A 19,029-nucleotide genomic window follows, 5' to 3' on the forward strand; every position below is an offset into this window, starting at 1 on the left:
TAGTAGGTCCCAAACAGCATTAAAGTGAATGTGAAATGGTGAAATCAGTGTTAGATCATATCAGTGAGCAAGTATTTCTTCAGATTTTATTCTTTGCACAAATTTTTTTTCAACCCACAAATTTGTCATTCTATCAAGTGGAAGATATTTCTTCCCTCAAGCAATTCCTTGACTACCTCCTCAGTGCTAAGTGCATGTTCTAATAATTGGTCTGCCTCTACTGAGGAAATAAACATGACACAACTATCATTTTTTTGGAAGTCCTCTCCATGTGGTTTTCTACTCTTTAATCTGAAGATCCGGTCAGACATTGAAAACATTGATATTAAATATTCTTTCTTTACTCTAAATCCTGCCATCACACTCACTTACTGCAAGTCTCATGTGGATGTTTTATTCAAACACCATTTTCTAGGTATTTCCTAAGTAACTTGACTCTCTGTGTTACTCATACCCATGGTGATAGCCTAAATCTTGTCACCTCCTAGTACAATTACAGATCAAAAATCTTAACTTTCAGCTGCTCTCTTGCTGAAAACAATTTTCCCACCCAGACTTCTCATACCACAACACACTGTTACACCCACTCTGTGAAATTCTAAAATCTTCCACTGTTTTGATCCTCATAGTTTTTCAGGGTCTAAGAGGGGTTTTCTTTTTTTTTTTTTTAAAGGAATTTTGCCTTTTTAAAAATTTTTTATTTATTTATTTACTTATGGCTGTGTTGGGTCTTCGTTTCTGTGCGAGGGCTTTCTCTAGTTGCGGCAAGTGGGGGCCACTCCTCATCGCGGTGCGCGGGCCTCTCACTATCGCGGCCTCTCTTGTTGCGGAGCATAGGCTCCAAACGCTCAGGCTCAGTAATTGTAGCTCACGGGGCTAGTTGCTCCGCGGCATGTGGGATCTTCCCAGACCAGGGCTCAAACCCGTGTCCCCTGTGTTGGCAGGCAGATTCTCAACCACTGTGCCACCAGGGAAGCCCGAGGGGCTTTCTTATTTTCACTTTTCTAGACAGTCTATGACCTTTGATTCATCACCTGAAGCACTTTTTCACCATTACTCTCAAATCTCTCCCATCTCCAGTCCTTCTACTACACGCATCTGACCAAATAAATAAATAAATAAATAAATAAAAGCCACTTTAACCTTGAATCAATCTTAATATTTATTTTTATTGCTTCTAAGTTTCTAAACTTGGACTAGGTAAAACACCTCAGCCATGTACACTGTTAACAATGGAAATTCAGGGAACCCATTGTCTTTTTCCCTAAAGCTTTTCTTCTGTTATCTATGTTAGTAGTACACCTAACCAGTCATCTAGACTCTAAGGAGATAATCTAAATCCTTTCTGTCTCCAAATCTTCACATCATTGTACTCATGAAATTCTAATGATATTTCTTTAAAGGGATTTGACATTTTAACAGATAATTTAGTTTTGTTTGTTTTTGTTTTGGCCATGTGGCACGTGGGAACTTAGTTCCCTGACCAGGGATCGTACCCACCTCCCCTGTATTGGAAGCACAGAGTCTTAATTCCTGGACCACCAGGGAAGTCCCTCTAATGATATTTGTCTCCAAGTTTTCTTAAGTTTGTTTTGTCTTTTTTTCCCCGGCCTTCTACCACTGGCCTATTTCATCCCTTAACATATCTTGTCTAGATTATTGTAAGAGATTTTGAGGTAGTTTTCTTGCCTCCAGTCCTGAAGCTTTATGAAAAACACATTCATAACTATATCACTCCTCTGCTTAAAAACCATTAGGTGCCTCCTGCACTGCATTTAGGACTAAGCTAAAAGTACCTTTTCTATGTGTCAGCAATATTTTCATCTGTATCATAGATCTAAGTATATTATATTGTTATTTTATTCTATAGGATTGCCTATTCCCACTAAATATAAGTTCTTTGAGAGCTATGATCCTGTCTATTGAACTGTAAGCTGTTAGCAGAACTTCTAAAATTTTTTTTGGTGGTTAATAAGTATTTGATAAGTAGAATAAATCATCCAGATTACTAATAGCAGAAACCAACCAACTTATATTGCAAGGTATGAAATAAAATGCTAACTCATAAGATTTTATTAATATCTATATAAGTGTGAAAATACAGTGCATATTCAAAATATTATGTCTTTGTTCTGAGTACTTAAGCTTAGATACTTCCATTTGGGTGGATAGTTTGTGTAGGTCAGGGGTAAATTTTGCTTTCTTTAACATATTACTAAATCCAATCACAAAGCTGTTCAGTTGACCCTGAATATGTTGTGTCAGTTTATATCACTATCAAAAATGTTTACTATGAAAATAATGCAGTGGCAATGTTTACAGATTCTGAGTTTCTGGGTCTTTTATATTTTCTCATTTTCCAGGTAAATACGCATGGGCACTTTCATGGATTCCCACATTATGTACATGCCTCCTGCATGATACATGGGTCAATGAGTGATTATTGCCTATCTAAGTTAAAAGTCATTATACAATTTTAGTTTCATCTTTTTAATCAGTGGTTATCAACAGTTTTGTCTCCTCTCCACCACAGAAGACATTGACAATGTTGGAGACATTTATGGTTGTCACACTGTGTAGAGGGAGCTAGGAGCTGGGAGGTACTGACATCTAATACATAGAGCCCAGAGATGCTGCTAAACATCCTACAGTGGACAGGACAGCCCAAAACAATGTCCAAATGTTCAGTGAGATCTTTAGAAAAGCCCAAAATGTCAACAATGCTGGGATTGGAAGATCTTGGTTTAGGTATGCATTTTCCACTTAATACTGACTTATAGCACATTGTACTAAGTGTTGTTGGGAACCAAAGAAAGAATTCTATAAGAAACCAGCTTTCAAGGAACTTATAATCTAATGTAATAAGAGAAGATACTACTATTAGTTAATTATAGTTACTTATACAGAGTTACACATATAAAATGGAGATACTGAGGAAGAAAATTTGAAATTATATGGAAGTTCAAAGAATTATTTCAATTGAGTAGGAATCTAAAAATCTTTTGAAGGAAACATTATTTTCATTTCATCTTAAGGGGTTAGTAGGATTTAGACATGCTAAGTCAGGAATAAGAAATTTCCAAACTCTGTAAAAGGAACTGTGACATCTTCTATTCTTGTTTTCTTCATTATTTTTCTTCTATCTCTACACTACATTTCATTACACATTTTCATACTACTTAATATGATTAAGTGACAGTATCCAATAGAATTAGCTTAATTGAAATTACTCAGTAACTATTATTTTTCAAACATGTTGCTAGACCCACAAATTTAGCAATGATTTTTTTTTTTTTTTTTTTTTTTTTTTTTTTTTTGCGGTATGCGGGCCTCTCACTGCTGTGGCCTCCCCCGTTGCGGAGCACAGGCTCCGGACGCGCAGGCTCCGGACGCGCAGGCCCAGCGGCCACGGCTCACGGGCCCAGCCGCTCCGCGGCATATGGGATCCTCCCAGACCGGGGCACGAACCTGTATCCCCTGCATCGGCAGGCGGACTCTCAACCACTTGCGCCACCAGGGAGGCCCAGCAATGATTTTTTAGATGTTTAAAAAATATATATGTATATATATGTACACACATATATGTATATATGTAAATGTCCATGAAAACAGAGATGAATGAGCAATTAATTTATTTTATAGGAGAACATGAGAGACAAACACCCAGAAAAGATAAAATTTGGATTGAGCTCTGTTAAATGAGTGTGAATTTGAGGACAGAGGAAAGAGAAGATACCACAGAGCAGGAGTAAAGGCAGAGGTGTGAATGTGCTTGTTTTTTGGAGAATAAGTCTGGATAACTGTCTTGGGATCAGGGAGTAAATGGCCTTATGTGCATATTTAATTCACCTGTGTACTCTATATAAACAAAGGTTTCATTAAACATTTCATTTACATAACAGGGTAACCCAATATTAATTATTAGCATTTTATTTTGCTTTCAAATTCAGTGCCAGTGAATATCACATTTAGCACTCCATTTTATGTATGTGTGTGTGTGTGGCAGGGGGTTTTTTTGTTTGTTTTCTTTTGTTTTTGGTATTTGTAATAGTTAACTCTGCTTTTACTTTCTCTGCCCACCTAAGACTTCCCTTTTAGACTGAGATCATGGAACACCTCCCACGCTCCAAATCACATTTAATAATTGGTCTTCCTTTGACACTTGGCACCAGTCTGAGACACAATGCTGTGTGATCACAGCAAGAAATAGATTTTAGGGAGATGATCAAGGATCTGGCTGCGATAATTGGACAACTTTACATTTTGCGAGGTAGAAGTTTGCAATGAGCCTCGTTTTATTATTTCTTCTAAGCTTATTCGCAACATACAGAAATTTTATGTGTCATAGAAAAATCAGGTGTCCCAGACTCCTTGTTCTTCCTTCTCTCCAAGTCTGATCAGTCATCACTGATGACTGATGCCTGCCTTCTCAAGTCTCTTTAATTTACTCCTCCTTCCCATTCTTGAATGGGATATGGGATATTACTCCCATTCTCCCCATTCAGAGAATGTCAAATTCTCTGTTCTTGCTTCCACAGGGCCTTCTCCAACAGCTCCTCAACAATGGCCCTGAATTCAGGTTTCATTGAGTTCTGCAGAAAAGATTTAGAATACAAATTTTCTCCCAGTGCTTCCTTACTTAAAACTTTTCCATGGTCTCCACTGCCTATGGGATAAGACCCAAAGTCCTCAAAGAGACGCACTAAGACCATTCAAGTCTTGGCTCCAGCATCATCACTAGCCTCATGCCCGTCCTAACAAGTGCACCCTAGATGTATATGGAATAGAGACATTTGCTGCATATACCATGCATGTTGGTAGCAGACAGGGAGTCCTTTCAAGGGAGTACTGGCCAGCTGTACCTCCTTCATATCTGCCTCTGCTTTTGAGCTGAGTCATGCTCTTTTCAGAGTGGCTCCAGCCAATGGCTGAGTAAGACTATGGTCCTACTGGCCTACTACTTCTGCCCATTGCAGGACCCTCTAACTAGGAACCTTTGCTCCAGAGCCCCACATGGTGCTGCCAGAGCCTTTGCCAGGCTTATATTATGTTTTCAACTTCCCCGGCCTGATCCTGATCCCCGTCTTTTCTTTTCACAGGTCTGAGTCTCTAATAAACTCATTACTTTGTTTTAGTTGCCATTTCCCAGAGGAACCAAGTGATACAGGTTCAGTGTGCCTATGCAAGCTGGCCCTCAGCAAAGGATACCTACTCTGTCCTTTTCATGGAGTTCCATCTTGTCCATTCAGACTTCCCCTTTAAACTGAAGTCCAGCAGTTCCCTTCTTCACTGTAATTGAACTGTAATTGTTCGTTTACTTGTCTCTCTCCCAACACCTAGTCTTCCCGAGGAGATAGAGTCCCCATGCCTTACTTGACTCTATAACTTTAGTGCCTAAAATTATACCTGACAGATTTATTCACTTTCCAATTTAACAGAGTTTTAATTTAGTGTTTATTCAGTGAAAGGCCCTGTGCTGGAAATACAGATGTAAATAAGGAAAATAGGTTTTGTCCTTATTCAGTATACATATACATGGGAAAACTAATTACACAATTATTTATCTTTACTACAAATAACTGCAAGGAAAGAAAGTTAGAAGATCATAAGGATATAAAAAGCAGGATGGACCTGACATAGCTTGAAAGGTTTGGAAAAATTTCTTTGAGGAAACGTAAATGTAAGCTGAATTCTGAAGACTGAATAGGAATTACTTAGCTGAAGTAGGAGGGAACATGATAAATGTTTATTGAAAGAATAAAATAATGTACTTTATGTTTATAAAACTATACTCCCGAGACAAATACAACAATTTTTATTAGCCACATCAGCTCTTTCTTTATTGTGATGAATTACATTTAATATATTTTTTCTTCTAAGAAATATTTTATTCACATCTTAAATACTGTCTCCACAAAACTATTTACATGTACTTTTCTAATTGTAAATATGTCTAGTTTCAAATTTCAAGGTATCATCAGTTGATGGTGTAAACAGCTCTATGAACCCAATGGAGTATTAGAGCTACCATTTTCCATGATTTCCCAAATATTATTTTTTCCCAAATATCATTTATTTTTAATTTCTTCAATAAACCCTCTAAACAGGTATTTACCAACAGAATTGATTCTTACAAATGTTATTTATAGCCGATGGCCCAGAGTAAACTTATATATTCTGGCAACAGAATCTTCAATTTTAATGGCATTTCTTTAAAATATATTAAATAAATTTTTCCTTCTAAACATCTTCTAATACTTCTAGGCTCATAGAAGTTACTCATTTGCAATATGTTTAATCAAAGAAAATTGAACTGCTGAAATGTAAGAAAAATAAAGTAATAATTTTGGGGAAAAAACTTTACTGGAAATTTGAGAGTACAGCTTTTTGATACCAGATAGCTGGTTGGATTAATTTTTTATTTCATCACCATGTTGTTGGCCCCATGCAGACACAAATCTATTTCTTTTGTTTCCACTTTCACTTCACTCCTTATGCCTCATTAGGCTTGCAGTAGAGAAAAAGCTAGCACAAAATAAAGCTTAGATCAATCATTCCCCTATTGGCCAGAGGAAGCAAAATCAATCACTGTCCATTCAAATGGTTCTCAGCTATTGACTTTAAACTTTCCTGATCTTGAGGTTACTGTACTGTTAATTGCACTGTAGTTGAGTGTCTGTGCTTCAGCATATTTTTAAACTATCTTTAGAGAATATACACTACTATATCGCTATTAATGTCTTATGTGAATAGATGAAGGTTGGGATCTGTAACCTGTGATTAGAAGCCTGATAATAACACCCTAAAACAGTTATGAAAAGCTCTTGTGTAGAAACTGTTACTAGTTTGCTGAAGAATTTATAGCTTTTAGTTTCAAATTGCATAGTATACTGATTTTTTAAATCTCTATATATTCATTATTAATATATTCACACAAGAAAAAAATTAGTCCTAAACTATGAAAATAAAATTTTAAAATATCATGTGAAAATATATGATTTGTGTTGTTTGATACTTATTTTTAAAACTTCATTTTTCCTACAATCACAATTATTAAATCTAGTGGTTGATTATTAATATAAAATTATTTTTATATTAATAATCATACACAATTTCTTACTTTGCACACAGTAGGCAGTAGGTGTTACAACTTTAGACAAGTTGCTTTTGAGCATGAAAATTGTTGTTCAACCATGACCTTTGCTGAGAAACAAAGGTAATTGACATATGCCCAAAATACAGTCAAATGACTATATTAAAATGTGGTCAACACCTTGATTTTCCAACTAAAGACCCAGAGATTTGAAAAAGTTTAAATTTAGCAATGACTGTGAGCATTTTTGCATAAAAACAAAGTATCTAGAAGAAAATAAAGTAATTCAACTTATCAATTAAATGTTTGGTAAATCAAAAGCTAAATGCATAGTGAAATAGAGTATAAATTGAAGAAGTACAGAAATTATGTGCATGCTTTTAAAATTCCAATGATTGAAAAAGAAAAAAGTGAAAAGTACAGCTAAAAATGGGGTCATTTTAAAGGATTTTCTAAAAATGTATAATAAATAAAAATCAAAAACAAAAGTAGTGTATTTTCATAAATATATATTTATTCATATTTATATATTTAGCCAAATTTTCCCACAAAGGAAGTTTTTATTATTTTTCTTCCTGTCATTATCCATGACATTCATGCCTTAATGTTTTTCAGTCAACTCGTATTTATTAAGAATCTGGGGCTTCCCTGGTGGTGCAGTGGTTGAGAGTCCACCTGCTGGTGCAGGGGACACGGGTTTGTGACCCAGTTCGGGAAGATCCCACATGCCATGGAGTGGCTAGGGCCCGTGAGCCATGGCTGCTGAGCCTGCATGTCCGGAGCCTGTGCTCCGCAACGGGAGAGGCCACAACAGTGAGACGCCCATGTACCACAAAAAAAAAAAAGAAAGAATCTGATTTATTTTATCTTTTATATCACTTCTAGACAGGGATTTATACATTTTAAACAAACAAAATTAAATTTTAAAACGTTATCAACAGAGGACCTTCAAGATGGCGGAAGAGTAAGACGTGGAGATCACTTCCTCCCCACAAATACATCAAAAATACATCTACATGTGGAACAACTCCTACAGAATACCTACTGAATGCTGGCAGAAGACCTCAGACTCCCCAAAAGACAAGAAAATCCCCACGTACCTGGGTAGGGCCAAAGAAAAAAGAAAAAAAAAAAAGAGAGACAAAAGAAGAGGGATGGACCTACACCTCTGAGAGGGAGTTGTGAAGGAGGAAAAGTCTCCACAGACTAGGAAGCCCCTTCAGTGGTGGAGGCAGGGGGTGGGAGGGGGGAAAGTTTCAGAGCTATGGAGGACAGTGCAGCAACAAGGGTGCAGAGGGCAAAGCAGAGAGATTCCTGCACAGAGGATTGGTGCCAACCAGAACTGAACAGCCTGAGATGATTGTCTGCTCACCCACTGGGGCAGGTGGGGGCTGGAAGGTGAGGCTTGGGCTTTGGAAGTCAGATCTCAGGGAGAGGACTGGGGTTGGCTGTGTGAACACAGCCTGAAGGGGGCTAGTGCGCCACAGCCAGCCAGGAGGGAGTCCGGGAAAAATTCTGGACCTGCCTAAGAAGAAACCATTGTTTTGGGGTGCACGAGGAGAGGGGATTCCTTCCCTGTCTCCCCACAGAAGGCAGAGCACTGCCTAAACAAGCTCTAGAGACGGGCACAAGCCATGGCTATCAGCTTGGACCCCAGAGACAGGCATGAAATGCTAAGGCTGCTGCTGCAGCCACCAAGAAGCCTGGGTGCAAGCACAGGTCACTATCCACAGCCCCACACTCAGAAGCCTGTGCAGCCCACCACTGCCAGGGTCCCTAGATCGAGGGACAACTTCTTCAGGAGAAAACGGTGGGTCTCAGGGTGTTGCAACGTCACACCAGCCTCTGCCTCTGCAGGCTCAGACTGCATTCCAATTATAACTACCATACCCCTCCCTACCCCCAGCCTGAATGAGCAAGAGCCCCTTAATCCGCCGCTGCTTTAACCCAATCCTGTCTGGGCAGGGAACAGATGCCTGAGGGTGACCTACACACAGAGGTGGGGCCAAAACCAAAGCTGAAACCCAGGAGCTGTGTGAACAAAGAAGAGAAAGGGAAATTTCTCTGTGCAGCCTCAGGAGCAGCAGATTAAATCTCCACAATCAACTTGATGTACCCTGCATTTGTGGAGTACCTGAATAGACAATGAATTGTCCTGTAACTGAGGTGGTGGATTTTGGGAGCAACTGTAGATTTAGGGTTTGCTGTCTGCGACTGATTTCTTTCAGATTTTTATCTTTATCATGGTTTAGTTGTTAGCGCTTGTAATCATTGGTGGATTTGTTTATTGGTTTTGTTGTCTCTTGTTTTTATTTTTTTTTTCTATTTTTTATTTTAATACTTTCTTTCTTTCTTTTTCTTTCTTTTTTTCTCTCTTTTCTTCTGAGCCATGTGGCTGACAGGGTCTTTTTGCTCTGGCCTGACATCAGACCTGTGCCTCTCAGGTGGGAGAGCTGAATTCAGGACACTGGACCACCAGAGACCTCCTGGCCCCAGGTAATATCAATCAGTGAGAGCTCTCCCAGAGATTTCCATCTCAATGTTCAGACCCAGCTCCACCCAATGGCCAAGCTCCAGTGCTTGGTGCCCCATGTCAAACAACTAGCAAGACAGGAACCCATTAAAGAGGCTGCCTAAAATCATACTAAGTTCACAGACATGCCAAAACATGCCACTGGACGTGGCACTGCCCACCAGAAAGACAAGATACAGCCCCACCCACCAGAACACAGGCACCAATCCCCTCCAAAAGGAAGCCTACAGAAGACACCAAAACAACCTCACCCACTGGGGGAAGACATGAAAAACAATAGAAACTATGAACCTGCAGCCTGTGAAAAGGAGTCCCCAAACACAGTAGTTAAAAAAAAAAATGAGAAGACAGAGAAATAGGCAGCAGATGATCGAGCAAGGTAAAAACCCACCAGACCAAACAAATGAAGAGGAAATAGGCAGTCTGCCTGAAAAAGAATTCAGAGTAATGATAGTAGAAATGATCCAAAATCTTGGAAATAGAATGGAGAATATACAAGAAATGTTTAACAAGGACCTAGAAGAACTAAATAGCAAACAAACAACGATGAACAACACAATAAATGAAATAAAAACTTCTCTAGAAGGAATCAGTAGCAGATTAACTGAGGCAGAAGAATGGTAAGTGACCTGGAAGATCAAAGAGTGGAAACAGGGCTTCCCTGGTGGCGCAGTGGTTGAGAGTCCGCCTGCCGATGCAGGGGACACGGGTTCGTGCCCCGGTCCAGGAAGATCCCACATGCCGTGGAGCGGCTGGACCCATGAGCCATGGCCGCTGAGCCTGTGCGTCTGGAGCCTGTGCTCTGCAACGGGAGAGGCCACAGCAGTGAGAGGGCCGTGTACCACAAAAAAAAAAAAAAAAAAAGAGTGGAAACAACAGAGCAGAATAAAGAGTAAAGAATGAAAAGAATTAAGGACATGCTCAGAGAATTCTGGGACAACATTAAATGCATCAATGTTTGAATTATAGGGGTCCCAGAAAAAGAAGAGAAAAAGAAAGTGTCTGAAAAAATATTTGAAGAGATTATCGTACAAAACTTCCCTAACATGGGAAAGGCAATAGTCAAGTCCAGGAAGTGCAGACAGTCCCATACAGGATAAATCCAAGGAGAAACATGCCAAGACACATATTAATCAAATTATCAAAACTTAAGTACAAAGAAAAATATTAAAAGCAGCAAGGGAAAAGCAACAAATAATATACTAGACAATCCCCATTAGGTTAACAGCTGATCTTGAAGCAGAAACTCTGCAAGCCAGAAGGGAGTGGCAGGACATATTTAAAGTGATGAAAAGGAGAAAACTACAACCAAGATTACTTACCCAGCAAGGATCTCATTCAGATTTGACAGAGAAATTAAAACATGTACAGACAAGCAAAAGTTAAGAGAATACAGCACCACCAAACCAGTTTTACAACAAATGCTAAAGGAAATTCTCTAGGCAGGAAACACAACAGTAGGAAAAGACACAAAAAACAAACCCAAAACAATTAAGAAAATGGTAATAGGAACATACATATCGATAATTACCTTAAATGTAAATGGATTAAATGCTGCAACCAAAAGACATAGACAGGCTGAAAGGATACATACACAATACTTGTACATATGCTGTCTACAAGAGACCCACTTCAGACCTAGGGACACATACAGACTGAAAGTGAGGGGATGGAAAAAGATATTCCATGCAAATAGAAATCAAAAGAAAACTGGAGTAGTAATTATCATATCAGAAAAAATAGACTTTAAAGACTATTACAAGTGATGAAGAAGGACACTACCTAATGATCAAGGGATCAATCCAAGAAGAAGATATAACAATTGTAAATATTTATGCAACCAACATAGGAGCACCACAATATATAAGGAAAATGCTAACAGCCATAAAAGGAGAAATCGACAGTAACACAATAATAGTAGGGGATTTTAATACCCCACTATCACTAATGGACAGATATCCCAAATGAAAATAAATAAGGAAACACACCATTTAAATGAGACATTAAACAAGATGGATTTAATTGATATTTATAGGACATTCTATCCAAAAACAACAGAATACACTTTATTCTCAAGAGCTCATGGAATATTTTCCAATATAGGTCATATCTTGGGTGACAAATCAAGTCTTGGTAAATTTAAGTAAATTGAAATCATATCAAGTATCTTTCTGACCACAGTGCTATGATACTAGATATCAATTACAGGAAAAAAACTAAAAAATACAAACACATGGAAGCTAAACTATAGGCTACTAACTAATCAAGAGATCACTGAAGAAATCAAAGAGGAAATCAAAAAATACCTAGAAACAAATGACAATGAAAACAGGATGACCCAAAACCTATGGGACGCATCAAAAGCAGTTCTAAGAGGAAAGTTTATAGTAAACAATCCTACATCAAGAAACAAGAAAAATCTCAAATAAACAGCCAAACCTTACACCTAAAACAATTAGAGAAAGAAAAACAGAAAAAAAAAAACCGAAGTTGGCAGAAGGAAAAAAATCATAAAGGTCAGATCAGAAATAAATGAAAAAGAAATGAAGGAAACAATAGCCAAGATCAATAAAACTAAAAGCAGGTTCTTTAGAAAGATAAACAAAATTGATAAACCATTAGCCAGACTCCTCAAGGAAAAAAGGGAGAAGACTCAAATCAACAGAATTAGAAATGAAAAGGGAGAAGTAACAACCAACACTGCAGAAATACAAAGGAATATGAGAGATTACTACAAGCAACTATATACCAATAAAATGGATGACCTGGAAGAAATTGACAAATTCTTACAAAACCACAACCTTCTGAGACTGAACCAGGAAGAAATAGAAAATATAAACAGATGAATCACAAGCACTGAAATGAAACTGTGATTAAAAATCTTCCAACAAACAAAAACCCAGGACCAGATGGCTTCACAGGCAAATTCTATCAAACATTTAAAGAAGAGCTAACACCTATCTTTCTCAAACTCTTCCAAAATATAGCAGAGGGAGGAATACTCCCAAATTCATTCTATAAGCCCAGCATCACACTGATTACAAAACCAGAAAAGAAGTCACAAAAAAAAGAAAACTACAGGCCAATATCACTGATGAACATAGATGCAAGTATCCTCAACAAAATACTAGCAAACAGAATCCAACAGCACATTAAAAGGATCATACACCATGGTCAAGTAGGGTTTATCCCAGGAATGCAAGTATTCTTCAATGTACACAAATCAATCATGTGATACACCATATTAACAAAATGAAGGATAAAAACCATATGATAATCTTAGTAGTTGAAGAAAAAGCTTTTGACAAAAGTCAACACCCATTTATGATAAAACTCTCGAGAAAGTAGGCATAGAGTGAACCTACCTCAACATAATAAAAGCCAAATATGACAAGACAACAGCCAATGTCGTTCTCAGTGTTGAAAATCTGAGACCGTTTCCTCTAAGATCAGGAACAAGACAAGGTTGCCCAATCTCATCACTATTATTCAACATAGTTTTGGAAGTTCTAGCCACAGCAATCAGAGAAGAAAAGAAATATAAGCAATCCTAATAAGAAAAGAAGAAGTAAAACAGTCACTGTTTGCAGATGCCATGATACTATATATAGAGAAACCTAAAGATGCTACCAGAAAACTACTAGAGCTAATCAATGAACTTGGTAAAGTAGCAGGATACAAAATTAATGCACAGAAATCTCTTGCATTCCTATACACTAATGATGAAATATCTGAAAGAGAAATTAAGGAAATACTCCCAGTTACCATTACAAAAAATAAAATAAAATACTTAGGAATAAACCTACCTAAGGAGACAAAAGACCCATATGCAGAAAACTATAAGACACTGATGAAAGAAATTAAGATGATACAAACAGATGGAGAAATATACCATGTTCTTGGAGTAGAAGAATCAACATTGTGAAAATGACTATACTACCCAAAGCAATCTACAGATTCAATGCAATACCTATCAAACTACCAATGGCATTTTCCACAGAACTAGAACAAAAAACTTCACAATTTTATGGAAACACAAAAGACCCCGAAAAGCCAAAGCAACCTTGAGAACGAAAAATGGAGCTGGAGGAATCAGGCTCCCTGACTTCAGACTATACTACAAAGCTACAGTAATCAAGACAGTATGGTACTGGCACAAACAGAAATACAGATCAATGGAACAGGATAGAAAGCCCAGAGATAAACCCACCCACATATGGTCACCTTCTCTTTGATAAAGGAGGCAAGAATATACAGTGGAGAAAAGACATCATCTTCAATAAGTGGTGCTGGGAAACTGGACAGCTACATGTAAAAGAATGAAATTAGAACACTACCTAACACCATACCCAAAAATAAACTCAAACTGGATTAAAGACCTAAATGTAAGGCTAGACACTATAAAACTCTTAGAGGAAAACATAGGCAGAACACTCTGACTTAAATCACAGCAAGATCCTTTTTGACCCACCTTCTAGAGAAATGGAAGTAAAAACAAAAATAAACAAATGGGACCTAATGAGACTTAAAAGCTTTTGTACAGCAAAGCAAATCATAAACAACATGAAAAGACAGCCCTCAGAGTGGGAGAAAATACTTGCCAACAAAGCTACTGACAGAGGATTAATCTCCAAAATATACAAGCAGCTCATGCAGCTCAATATTAAACAAACAAAGAACCCAATTCAAAAATGGGCATTAGACCTAAATAGACATTTCTCCTAAGAATATATACAGATGGGCAACACACACATGAAAAAATTCTCAACATCACTAATCATTAGAGAAATGCAAAGGAAAACTACAATGAGATATTACCTCACACTGAGCAGAATGGGCATCACCACAAAATCTACAAATAATACATGCTGGAGAGGGTGTGGAGAAAAGGGAACCCTCTTGCACTGCTGGTGGGAATGTAAACAGATACAGCCACTATGGAGAAAAGTATGGAGGTTCCTTAAAAAACTAAAAATAGTACTACCATATGACCCAGCATTCCCACTAATGGGCATATACCCTGAGAAAACCATAATTCAAAAAGAGTCATGTACCACAATGTTCATTGCAGCACTATTTACAATAGCCAGGACATGGAAACAACCTAAGTGTCCATCGACAGACAGATAAAGAAGATGTGGCCCATATTTACAGTGAAATATTACTCAGCCATAAAAAGAAACAAAATTGAGTTATTTGTAGTGAGGTGGATGGACCTAGAGTCTGTCATACAGATTTAAGTAAGTCATAAAGAGAAAAACAAATACCATATGTGAACCCATATATATGGAATCTAAAGAAAAAGATAGAAAATGGTCCTGATGAACCTAGGGGCAGGACAGGAATGAAGACACAGACATAGAGAAAGGACTTGAGGACACAGGGAGTGGGAAGGTAAGCTGGATGAAGTGAGAGAGTAACATTGACATATATACACTACCTAATGTAAAATAGATATCTAGTGGGAAGCAGCTGCATCGCACCAGGATATCAGCTTGGTGCTTTGTGACCACCTAGAGGGGTGAGATAGGGAGGGTGGGAGGGAGACCGCAAGAGGGAGAGGATATGGGGATATATGTATACATATAGCTGATTCACTTTGTTATACAGCAGAAACTAACAACATTGTAACGCAATTATACTCCACATGTTAAAAAAAAGATGGGCTTCCCTGGTGGCACAGTGGTTGAGAGTCTGCCTGCCGATGCAGAGGACACGGGTTCATGCCCCGGTCCGGGAAGATCCCACATGCCGTGGAGTGGCTGGGCCCGTGAGCCATGGCCACTGAGCCTGTGCGTCCAGAGCCTGTGCTCCACAACAGGAGAGGCCACAACAGTGAGAGGCCCGCATAACGCAAAAAAATAAAAATAAATTTAAAAAGAAAAAGATAATATGTAGAGATGCCATGTTAACTCTTATAGGGAGGAGAAAAAATTCATCTTCATTCTTGTCATTCAAAATATCCTAAATTGATATTTTAACTTATTTCCTTATGGTGTATTTCTCTTTTTTACAGAAGTTTTTCTTTAATTATATCATATACAATCCCTATTTTATGTTGGAATTTAAAGAGTTGGTATCCTCGAGCAGTGAGATTAGCACTAATATTTATGCTCTTCATTGTAATTTCTCCAATATTCAATTTTCCCTTGAAAAAAAATATTATCAGATTACCACAGGTTTCTTAAATATAAGTGGAAATATGTTTAAAAGGCAAAAAGAAGTATCATGACCTGTTTACCTTTCAGCCTGTCACAAACACCATTAATAATTTTATAATTTTCATTCTACTATTTGTTTTTGAATTCATTATTTACATTAAGCTTTTGTATGTTTTCACATAGTTTGTGGATCCATGACTACATTTGTTCAAGCAATAAATAAGTCTCCTATCTGAAAACCATTCATCATTTATCCCTTACAATACGTATGTAAATGAGAGTTGCATTTGTTGAATTACACTTATAACACTGGGTTCTCCTTCATAGAGCTAAAAATACAATTCACATAGAAAAACATGAAAATCCAGACTGACATATATTTTAATGTTTCTCCAAACCAAATGTACTGGATGTATTCTTAATACATTTTACATTATGCTGGTTAGCAAATGCTTTCCTTAAATGCATTCTGATATTCCAAATAGATTTTCACTCTAGTTCTCTCTTCCTGACACCCCTAAAATATAGCTCTTTCATATCACAGATATATGATAATCTTTTAGTGAACACCTATTCTGTTACTATAAAAAACATTTATAATATTTGAGCAAATTTAAAATTAGAAAAATATATAACTTTAAGATATTTTCTGTGCTCTCAGGAATATATTATCTTGCAGTGCCAAAGACAGCATCTCTTAGTTTTGTATAATGAACATATAAGTAATGGGTTTCTGTAACTTTGGTGATATTCTTAATTGCTTTTTGATTTTCTCTCAAAATATGTCTCTAAATATAGAAAACTAAATTTGTTCTTAGTCTGCTTAATGTGCAAATTCAAGAACAGGTTTTCAGTTTTATTTTTCTTTTATATTTTTATGGTCCTTTTATAGTTCATGAATTTTCTCAAGATCAGCTGATATGTAATTTTCACCTTATTCAGGTAAATTTGTTCTAAAATAAGCTTGCTTAATTATAAGCAGTAATTAGTATAGTAAAATTTTCTAGCTTTCTGTAATCAAAATGTTTATTTTTTAAAGATACAGAAAATGTTTTTCCTGCATGGAATACAAATCAAGCTCAAACTGATGAGTTACAAAACATTCCGTAGAGATATTTTCTCTTTTAAATTAATTTTAATCCATCATGTGCATGAATTTATCATAAATAAAATATATATGAACTCATGAATCTTATAAACAATACTTTGTTAAATAAGAATCTCTTTAAAAAATGAGTCTTATTTATTCTTGACCTTTTTATTACTCATTTTTTCCCTCTTCTTAGTGATAATTCTAACTCCTGTAATATGAGAAGTAGAGGACACTTGATTAGAGGGTGAAGTAGTCATTGGAATTTGTGCAGATTCAGAGTTTATCCAATTCTGAGATTTAGTTCAGAGCCTGATGAAGATGTTCATACTTCCTATATGGGCAGTACCTTTCTGTACTTATACACCCTGAATTTAACTCACTGAATACAACACTTTTTTTCATGTGCTAGAGAGCCACTAATTTATATCCTTGCAGTTTTAATCTATCATTATTTTTCTACTATAGTCTTAAAGATAGAAGGTTAAGGCAACTTTACAGTTGTGCCTTCGTCTTCTAAGAACTTGAGTAAGAGTCAAAAGATTTGAACAATTTAAGTCTTTAATGTCTTCCAGGGGAATACAAGCATTAGTAATCTAGTCTGTGCCTGTAACATTCCTGGGTTGAAATGAGCACACATGTACAAACTTACCCTAAATGAACTAATGAAAAAGCAAATATCTTTTAAAAGTTTAGTGCCCTATCAGTTGCTTGTTTATTTTATTTTCTGTTTTTCGCTTTCTTTCTATTTAAAAGAAATAGGACTAATGACATTGAAGAAGAGTCATAACCTCACCTTCTGGATCTTTAAAATGGTGAAAACAACACCATAGACTAGCTGTAAGAATTAAGTAAGATTTGCTATGTACAGCACCTTATAGAAGAATGCCTCAGCATAGCTCATACTTGATAACATTTGCTTTACTTGATAACTATGATAAACTACATGCAAACACAGAGTTAATAGGATCAAAAACTAAACTAAGACTATCTAAATTTACATTTTACTTTTTCAGGAAATTCTTGCCTATGAATATTATATATTATTATTATTATTTGTTTCACAAACTTCCTGAAAATGTATTTATGTGAATAATAGACTATTCCTTTGGCCTTCCTTCTCAGGGCACTGGCTCTATCAACCAGGGAAAACATTCTCTTATCAAATGAATGGTCATTCATCAAGACATCTTCAAAAACTTCATCATTCTCTGTCTACCAATTCTCAATTATTATATCATGAATTTTGAACTGCTGCATAAAAGACCCACCTTAAATCAGAGCATAATTCCTGTACCTACTTGCTAACTACCTTTTAGAGACACTGCTAAAACTCTGTCAAGGTGGTAGCAAATATATCTTTGCTTGCCAACTGGTTATCTTGGTGGAATGTCAGCAGTTGAAAAAGATGATGATAGTAACACTTATGCTTTTGTAATTTGTTTTCTCTAGCCATTTTCAGAATCAGTATGTGCATTTTTACCTTGTTATAAATTGGGAGTTTTCTGTATTCATTTTACATATGTTTTGTGAAGTGAATGTCATGTAAACAAGTAGCTGAGTTGAGCTAGAATCCCTGCTTTTTGGATTTTCTGTCTAGTGCTCTATTATGTTTTTCTTATTTTAAGTGTCCTTTGTAATAAGTTATTTTCTACAGTCATCTTCACTTTTTAAAATAATTTTAAAGTATAAGGCCAAAATTAAGATCACACAGGACCATATTTTTCTTAGCAACATTATTTGAGCTAAGTGATTGTTTGAAGTCACTATTTCTAAACCAACGTAGACACATATAAATCTAATTTATTCTCTTTATTCCTACAACATACAGATAGTTCAAAATTTTGGTAGGGACAAGGGTCAAAAGGACCTCATACTCTACCACTCAAAGCTGCACTGGTGATTTTTCACAAAATATTCCCCTTTTCATAATTCTTGTTAAAAGAATTGCCTTTGTCAGGTACTTGAAAGAACTTAGCTCATTTAAATTCATCTTTTCTTTTATAATAAGTGTACCTAAGAAAGGCCACCTGCTTATTTGGTAAAGACTTTATTTACAGAGTCTAAAACTTCTTATGCAGGATGCCAGTGCTTGCAAGGGGATAAGGTTTTCTGTAAAGAACTAATTGCTTTACATACATGAATATAAGGA

This window comes from Mesoplodon densirostris, chromosome 4 (genome assembly GCF_025265405.1).
Source record: "Mesoplodon densirostris isolate mMesDen1 chromosome 4, mMesDen1 primary haplotype, whole genome shotgun sequence".
NCBI lineage: Eukaryota > Metazoa > Chordata > Mammalia > Artiodactyla > Ziphiidae > Mesoplodon > Mesoplodon densirostris.